Source organism: Tripterygium wilfordii, chromosome 11 (genome assembly GCF_013401445.1).
Source record: "Tripterygium wilfordii isolate XIE 37 chromosome 11, ASM1340144v1, whole genome shotgun sequence".
Lineage (NCBI taxonomy): Eukaryota > Viridiplantae > Streptophyta > Magnoliopsida > Celastrales > Celastraceae > Tripterygium > Tripterygium wilfordii.
This window is the reverse complement of record NC_052242.1, coordinates 3,261,367-3,271,247: the sequence shown is the minus strand read 5'-3', so window position 1 is coordinate 3,271,247 and position 9,881 is coordinate 3,261,367.

Here is a 9,881-nt window from a genome sequence, read left to right as displayed (position 1 = left end):
TAGAAATAGCCATGCTTTTGATATTGAATAACATAGTGAACATTCTCCAGTCTCTAGTTTCATTCAACAAATTTTTGTTCGAGACTATTCTTTGGGAAACACTATTCAAACCCCCATATTTTAAACCCCTCCCTTAAGTTGTCATATCATGTCTCCTTTTTTCTTTTCTTTTTTTTTCAATTAATATATGTCATGTCCCATCATGTCCTATCTCATTCACATACACACATATATATAGATACAAAAATTCTCCTATGTGGATCAAAAATGTGGATCAAGTTTGTGGACTTATTTTTCAACTATAGATGTGATGGATCCCATAATAAATGTGTGGCCCCCACTTATGTTGTGATTGATTACAACCATTGGATTTTGGTCCACAAACTTGGTCCACACTTTTTGGTCCACATAGGAGAATTCATATATATATATATATATATATATATATATATATATATATATAACTTTTCAATTATATCTATCTATCAATTGTATATGAGTATTGTCGCAACCGGGGTCACGACGCGGACCGGCGATGAAAGGATGAAAAATATTTAGAGTCGCCACCAATTGATTCAAGTGCAATTGGACACTAAAAAATGTAGTCTACGAACCAAAAAATGGGTAAGGGGGTCTATTGAGTGTGGGGAAGGTGTTAGGCACCCCACAACTCCCTAAAAGGTTACCTAGATTGATCTATGTGCTTTTTCTTGAAAAGTTGTTTGTCCAATATAAATGATATTTTGATTTGAAAATATAACATAATTAAAGCATAGGCAAGAGCTGAATGTCATCAAGTCCTCCTCCTAATTAACTTCAATTTAGTTACCATTATTTTCGAGTACAAATGATACCTTAATTTGAAGAGATAACATGATTAAAGCCTAGGCAGGAGCTGAATGTCATCAAGTCCTCCTCCTAATGAACTTTAATTTAGGTATCTAGTAAATTAATTTATCATTGTGTTTAGAAATACAAATGACACTTTAATTTGAAAAGATAACATAATTAAAGCCTAGGCAGGAGCTGAATGTCATCAAGTCCTCCTCCTAATGAACTTTAATTTAGGTATCTAGTAAATTAAATTACCATTTACATTTGTTTAAATAAGGATAACACAATTAAAGTCTAGGCAGGAACTGAATGTCATCAAGTCCTCCTCCTAATTGACTTTAATGTAATATCCATTAATTTGTTTTGTGAAAAGTTGGTAAAGACGTGGTTGTTGGATTGACGGATTTGCGGAAAATGATCTATGCATAAAATTCTAATATACATTCTAAACATACATCCTAAACTAATAACCCCTAACATGCATACTAATCAATTTAAATAAATGAAACTAAACTACACTACTCTATACTACTTTTTATTATTTTCACTACCCTATTACAAGGCTTACACTTTACAATCATATACAAAAGACAAATATAAAATGTGAAATGCAAATATTCTACAACAATTGGAATATTGCCCATGGGGCCCATTACTCAAATCGGTCCAAATCTTCTAAGTATATCCTCCGGCCCGAATGGTCCCAAGTCCGGTCCAAGCCCAACAAACAAACACAAAATGGGTCAAATGGGTGTCCAAACAATATCAAGTTAAATCCATATTTAAAAAATTCACATACCTGTATAAACATATATACAATACACAATCATATCATGTATACATTCACAAATATACGCATATAAACATATATAAAAAATATACACCTCCGAACCAATACTTGTGCACAAACACATATAAATATACATACCACGATATACACCTATATATACATATAACATATACACATCGATCCGAACCAAAAACCTGTATACAAACACACAGATATATACCATAGTATACACATATACACATACACCATTCATAAACAAAAACAGAGTAATACCGGACTTGTAATACCAGATTTGAAGTAGAACATTAAAGATGAAATACCAGACTTATAATACAGAGCAATACCCAGTAACACCAAGTAATAACAGACTTGTAATTCAGATATAGAGTCTGAATAAAATCAGACTTGAAACAGGGATGCATGACCGAAATGAAATTAGAGAAATACAGAGTTTGGAGCAAATCATCACAGAAAAACACATCACAATATACGTATTCTTCAACCAAGCAAACGGGAATATGTGGAAGTAATACCAAGGGAACAACAGAGAAATAGAACCATGCAAGATTACCTTCCTAAAGCGAATAAGCGACTCGGTTTCCTTGCTTTCCTTTCTGTTTCCCGGTTCCTTTTCTTTCCCGATTTCCTCCCTTGATTTCTTTGTGTTTTTCCTCTGTGCCGTCATTGTTCTTTCTCCCTCTCACCGTTTTCTTCTGTCCGCTCTCTTCTCCCCCCTTCTTCTATTCTTCTTTTCTCCCCCAAAACATTTTTTTCTTTTTCTTCTTTCTCTTTCTTTCTTTTCTCTTTTTCTTCTCCTTTTTCTCCTTTCTCTTTTTACTTTCGGCTACTTTTTTCTTATATATATTTTTTTATTTTTTATATGATATATATATATATATATTATTATTATTATTTTTTGTATTTTGTATTTTTTTTTTTGGCCGGACGAAAACCGGGTACTACAAGTATCCATTGTATATTCTCTGTCTAGATTCTTTGTCCTCCAGAGAATATATTCTCTGTCTGTACATGTGTACACATATATGTCTATAAATTGAGAAGAGTTCGCAGAGTATTTTAAGAAGCTGCAAGAGATAGCAGTAGTGTGTGAGAGAAAAATAAGAGAGGGTCTTAAAGTAGTCTGTTTTTGAGATAAAAAGAGAGTGAACTTATTATGGATATGGATTACTTGAGTGATATTTTCGACTACCACTTGTCAAGTTGTTCAAGTGAACAGGTAAATACATATACTGATGTAAATTATATTGTTGTTTTTTTGTAAATACTCAGTGGAAATTATATTGTCGTAGGGTGATTTTATCTCAGCCGAAATAAAGTATGAAGACTAACATGCGGACGAGATGGTCGATAATATCAAAGTTAACGATAGATGTGAATTTGAAACTGATATGGTATAATGTTTTAATCAATCAAAATATGAGCTCTTTTGTTATGTTGAATGAATATTCGTAAATTTCTAATAAGAACTAATACATTATCAGGTGTTCAAATCGCGACAATCGATGATCGAGTGGGTTCAACAAATCGGACACAAATTGGGATATATCATCATCATTTATAGATCAGATATTGGTGGGTTCGGTAAAAAACACAGATTACAATTCAAATGTGATCGTGGTGGCAATTACCAGAGCAAGAAACCCTCAACGAAACAGACTGGCACCAAAAAAATAGAATGTCCGTTCAAATTGAGAGGAAGGAAAATAAAGCTAGACGATGATTGGATGTTGGAGGTGGTGTGTGCGGAGCATAATCATGATCCTGCATTATATATGGAGGGACATCCATACCCCGGTCGGCTTTCTGAATCTGGAATTCAAATTATGGTTGAACAAAATGCCAAGTCACGGGACATATTGGCAGAGTTGAAAAAGCAAGATCCGAACAACGTGAGCACCATCAGAACCATATATAATGCACGCAAGAAGCACAGGACCTCTGAGAGATCAGGTCAATCACAAATGCAAGTGGTGTTCTCATTCCTCAACGACCAAGAATACTTTTTCGATTATCGAGCAAACCATGCAACCAATGAGCTTGAAGATTTGTTCTTCGCACATCCTGGCTCGCTAGATCGATTGCGTGCATTCCTACACGTATTGTTGATGGATGCGACATATCAAACCAACAGGTATGGGTTGCCTCTCCTTGAAATTGTTGGTGTTACCCCAACTAGTCAGACGTTTTGCATAGCGTTCGCATATTTACACTCAGAAAAAGAGCCCAGTCATACATGGGCTTTGGAATGTTTGCGATCTGCAATGCATGGATGCACTAGCCCACGAGTTATCGTTACGGATAGAGAGTTGGCGCTGATGAAAGCCTGTGCTCAGGTATTCCTGAGGCTTCGAAACTACTCTGTAGATGGCATATCTATCAAATTATTTTAACCAAATGCAAGCCACCAATGCAAGACAATAGAGTTTGGAATGCATTTTACCGCATGTGGACTACGGTGATCGAGTCTGAAAATGAAAACGCGTACATCAGTAATATGGCACGCCTTCAAGTAGTCTTACAGAAGTTCCCTGCAGTGATGAAATATCTGAAAGATGTGTGGCTGACACCATATAAAGAGATGTTTGTATCTACCTGGACAGATAGATATCTGCATTTCGGGAACCACACAACTAATAGGGTCGAGAGTCAGCATGCCAAGCTGAAAAGATATTTGTGCTCGTCACAGTCAGACTTGGAGAGATCCATGTCATGGATTCATCAGGTTCTCTTGTCTCAGGACATAGTTATCAAAGCTAGCATTGAGAGAAGTCGAACCATCATCCAACACCGATTCAATATACCGCACCTTCGGGATTTATGTGGTTTTGTTTCAATCGAGGCGTTGAATTTGATGTTGATTGAGTTTGAGCGATCAAACGATGTTGGACAGATTGCTTACCAATGCGAATGTCACCTTCGTAGGAGCTATGGACTACCATGTGCTCACGAACAAGCCATGTACGTGAGCGAAGGTCATACTATACCGCTTGATGCCATTGATAAATTTTGGAGAAAGCTTGATCTAATGCAATGTCAGTTGATTGAAGAGGATGACATTGACTGTAACGTTGATGTACAAATGTTCACAGAACATTTCAAGCAGCAGCCAAGACATGTAAAAGTCAGTTGGCTAAGGAAATTGAGGGAAAAATTCAGACCTTCATCAACTTCTCTTCATGAACCAGCTGTGAAGACCAACACTAGAGGGCGTTCGTCCACAAAGAAAAAGGTAGCCACCAACACTCGTAACAATCCAACAGCATATGTCATTGATGGGAGTGATTTTGTTCAGCCTCGGGAGCCTCACAGACACAGTTCCTCATCCGGACGCCCCGAATTGAAGATTTTTTAGTACGATTTTTTCCAATGTTATGAACCAGAGAGACACAGTTGCTCCTCAATTTACAATACTCAGTCTCTCTCTACACAGGGAAGTTCGATGTTAAGAAAGGAAAACTACTCTGTACGATCCTATATTGATCAGTTTCCAGCTATACTGCATCCTTACATTAGGGACGTACAAGATGTAAAAGCTGATGGAAATTGCGGCTTTCGATCGATAGCTGTGTGTCTTGGTCATGGGGAAGATGAATGGCCCAATGTTCGGTATAACCTGATGGCAGAGTTGGACGCATTTTGGAAACAATATGTTGAAATACTTGGCGGTGAAGAGAGGGCATACATTATTAAGCACTCACTGAACTTTTTTCAAGATGATGTTGCAGCACCATTTGAGCGCTGGATGACAATGCCAGACATGGGTCTATTGATTGCTTCTGCATACAATGTGATATTGCATGTTTTTCATCATGTAGAGAGTTGAACATATCTACCACTACGTACAGCTCCTCCATCACTCTATCAACGCGTTGCCATCGCTATAGGGCACGTAAATGGTAATCACTACGTCAAAGTTGGTTTGACAAGGAATTATCCAATGCCTCCCATCACACCTGAATGAGTTCACTATAGGCATGCTTGTGCAGCTGCATGGGCGACTCCGTAAGCGGAACGATTAGATGCGTATATGCAGTCATATGGATTCATCAAATCTTCATCCGAAACTTTTATTTATGTGCTTGAATAAATTATTGTCTATGTCTTACAAAATTATGAAATTAATATCAAAAAAATATAATTTCTCTTTTCTTTAAACAAAAAAATTAAAAAGAAAAATAATAATTAAAAAAAACCAAACAGAAAATCTTAATCAAAGCATTTAAATTAATAAATGTATATATATATATATATATATATATCTATATGTTTCGTATATGTATATGTATATGTGTATATCTATATATATATATGTATATATCTATATATATGCGTGTATGTGAGTGAGATGACATATATTAAAAAAAAAAAAAAAAAGATATGACATGACAACCTAAGGGGAGGGGTTTAAAATAGGGGGATTTATTTATCCAAATCCCTATTCTTTCCATCTAGAGTCCTAGACTTGTCAGTACTGGAGTGTTATCTAGACTTGTCTATTCTTTCCATCTAGAATCTTGAAAGACTTTTCAATCCTCGAATACGAATACATCTCAAGATCAGTGGTTGAGAACCGGAGACCTACAGCGGCGGCCTTATAATTCTAATCCACTTGGAAAATTGAATTATTTTTGACTTGGGATGTTAGATTGTTTTTTGGTCATATGTGCATGCATATATGGTTTTGTGACATTTTAAATACCAGTATAAGTTGTTGTAATTATGCAGTACTCATGTAATGGTGGCAAAAAAAATCGATTCCAGATCAGACAACAATACGTGTTTGTGAAATATTTATATGTCCAGACCTTAACCTGGATTGGATTTCAGAAGTATTTAATTGGTCAAACCCGAATTGGTTTAAATCCGAACAAGTAAATCGGATAATAACCTAATTTAAGTTAGTGTCAGGACAAATAAATCGGATAAAATTTATGTATTTCGATCCGGACCCATTTCAAACCAGACAATCCGAGAATGCAAAGGCACTTGACTTGAGTGGGTTGACCACTTCAAAGTTCAAAGCAATAGTTTAAGTTTCAACTTTCAACGATGAGGTGTCAAATCATGCCTCATATCCTCATCTAACGGCTATATTACTTGTCTGATCCTTCATTCTACAACGGCTAAGATTCTGCACTCTAAAATACATACATAATTTATCCAAGTATTGAATTACCACGGTAACATGTCAAAGGATGTTACACCAATACCAAAAACTACTAAAAGAAATTGCCAAGCATGTCTGGCAGTGGAAAGTTGCAGCAGGACAACACAATTCAGCAGAAAAATATGGGATTGCCCAAAAATGAATATAAGACGTATCAAAAATGATATACAAATGCATCTTTAATGAAAGTACAATATGTGAAAAGAACAAAAGTGGTGCATGGATACGGTGTTTGTAAGCATAAAATGGTGCAGAGGTCAAACCGGGCTGTCCTCCATGATCAAAATCTCTTGAAGTAAAATTAGCCCACCAGCCAAACCATGTGGTTTGTCCTCGATCTTTCAAGTATCTAAGATCAAAAATAGATAAAAGGTTATATTGGGTAAACTGTTCAAGTTGGCAAATACAAGAGGAGTAAAAAGTTTAGAAGGAAGAAAATGTCTACATATCAATGCAAACAGCCACCTTATTGGTAATCTATGTTGTAAATCCACACCCTCATACACACTAACAATATTGTCCACTTTGAGTTGTTCGGTTCTCGTGGATACATCATATCCGCATGGCTTTATTTCTCCTTATGCCCAAGCAAATGGGTTAAGAAGTCCAACCCACTCAAGCCTAAGAAAAAGCCTTGTTAGTGGTTAGAGAATGGGTTTGTCCTTATAAATACGGCATTAGTCCCACATCTTACCGATGTGGGACAATACTCTAAGCTCATTAGAGATAGAAGAGACATATAATGCAAGTTCGTGATCCTCATAAAATCAAATCAGAAAATTTTGAGCCAAATTCAATATCTACAAATAATAATAAATAAATAAAAACATAAGCAAAAGATTCAAATCATATATATATATCTGTTATGATGTAGGACAAGTTTATTAGTTTTATAATAATTAGGAGCTTTAGTTTAATTATTTCCCTGTCTTGTTAGAAGTATGTTTCTAATTTTATTATTAATACTTTTTGGTAATTTCGTATCTATTAAGTTTTATAGATTTAGTATTTATGGGGCTATAAGCCGTCAGGCTAAGGAATATTGAATCTTTGAAATAAAATAAGTTTACATTATTTTGAGGCTTTTCTCAAAGCTTCTTTGGTGGATTCCAAGTTATGTTGGCTTAGTCGTGAACTAGTCAAAACATTGGGATTTTGCACTACCTCAATTGGAGTTTGCTTATAATAGTGTAGTTCATAGCGCCACTGGTAAATCTCCATTCGTTGTCGTATATACTGTTGTTCCTAATCATGTGGTGGATTTGGTGATGCTACCTAGAGGTTTGGGAGTCAGTGTTGCTGCAGAGGGGATGGCTGAAGATGTGATGGCAATTCGCGAAGCGGTAAGGAAGCGCCTGGACATAACGAATGCCAAATATAAAGCTGCAGCCGATAAGCATCGTAGAATGAAGGTGTTTAGTGAAGGGGATACAGTTATGGTGTTCCTTAGGAAGGAGCGTTTTCCAGTAGGTACATACACCAAGTTCAAGCCTCGGAAGTATGACCCTTTCAAGGTGTTGAAGCGGATTAATGACAATGCTTATGTGATTGATCTGCCTAAGTCTATGAGGATCTCAAATTCTTTTAATGTTGCTAATTTGTTTGCTTTCAAAGAGGATGAACCCATCTATCCCGATGATAACTCAGGCTCGAGTTCTTTTGAAATGGAGGGGACTGACGTAGAATGAGTGGTGATTGCATTTGAGGAAGAATTTGATTGGAAGAAAGAACAAATTGAGAAGGGGAAGCGTAATGGAGCTGCAGAGAAGAAACAGCCATAGCTTTTGACTTGGACTTCAGAATCGCTATTATACTATGTTTCCGAAGACTGATTTTCGTCCCCCACAATGTCGATATCGGGTTCCCTGGTTGAGGTTGTTTTCATGTTTAAATTCCTTGTTTAAGACAGACTGACAGGTGGTTAAAGTTTTATTGATTTTGTTAACTTTCGTTTTAAGTTGTTCTATTTTAGATAAGGTCTTTATTGGTCTTTTTACTTAAATTAGGGTTTTCCTAATGAACTTTTAAGCCTTTTGGCCGATTGTTATGGTTTATTGATTGAAGTTAATAAAACTCTTCGGTTTACAATCAATTTTCCTTGGTGGATTCCAAGATTGTTCTTGAGGATTTACCCTTGTATTTCCTTGATTGCTTTGTGCTGCGTCATGTTCTTTATGTTTACACAAAAACAATAGGAAGCAAAAAAAGCTCACTCTTTTCCAAGCAGAGATGGGATGGTGAATCATAGGTTGCCCAGCCAATGGAAACAGAGGTCTTGGAGTATTGAAAGAAAGAGGCTGAAATTGTGTCCCTTCAAAATCGACAAACAAGAATAAGAACAATTGCGTGAATTGCCAAAATGAACGTTAACTAGTATGGAGAAGAAAAGAATTTGAAGTGCAAAAACAGTACCCCACTGAAGGTTCAGATCTGAAATGGATAGAGTCTCGTCTCTCTCGTCCTTTGATCGTCATTGACCAACGATGCCAATTTTGAAACCTTTGAAACGACGCCATTTTGAGACCTTTGAACAATCCCTAGCTTATTCATATGGAAAACATGGAAACCTCGACAATTCATCCGAATACCCGATTCGACAAATTATGGATAACAGATTGTCAAAAATGATGCCGTTTTGTCTTTGGCTTTTTTCCTTTTCTAAATCGAAAATGACATGGTCAAAGGATGAAAGGACTTGCGATGACACGAAATCAAAGCACATAATTCAATTCTTATAAATTCAAAACGAGGGGTGTATGTAAAAATGACCCCTACCACAAGGGTGTGCATGACATTTGGCCCTTAATCTTCTTCTCTCTTGTGTTGAAACCTTCACTCGCCATTGCTGGAATTGGGAAAGTGTTGCTTAAACACCAGACCCGGTTCTCGCATTCCTAGTGTCAACTGCCACCACCTTATGCAACATTCTCATTTTTTTTGACATCCATTCGTTGGCATTCTATAGTCTTTGAGGATAACTCAATAGTCTTTGATGTCGACATTCAATGTTTCTTGTTTGAGAATTTCAAATTAGGGTTTCCAGATTCGAAACAATTGAACTTCTTCAGA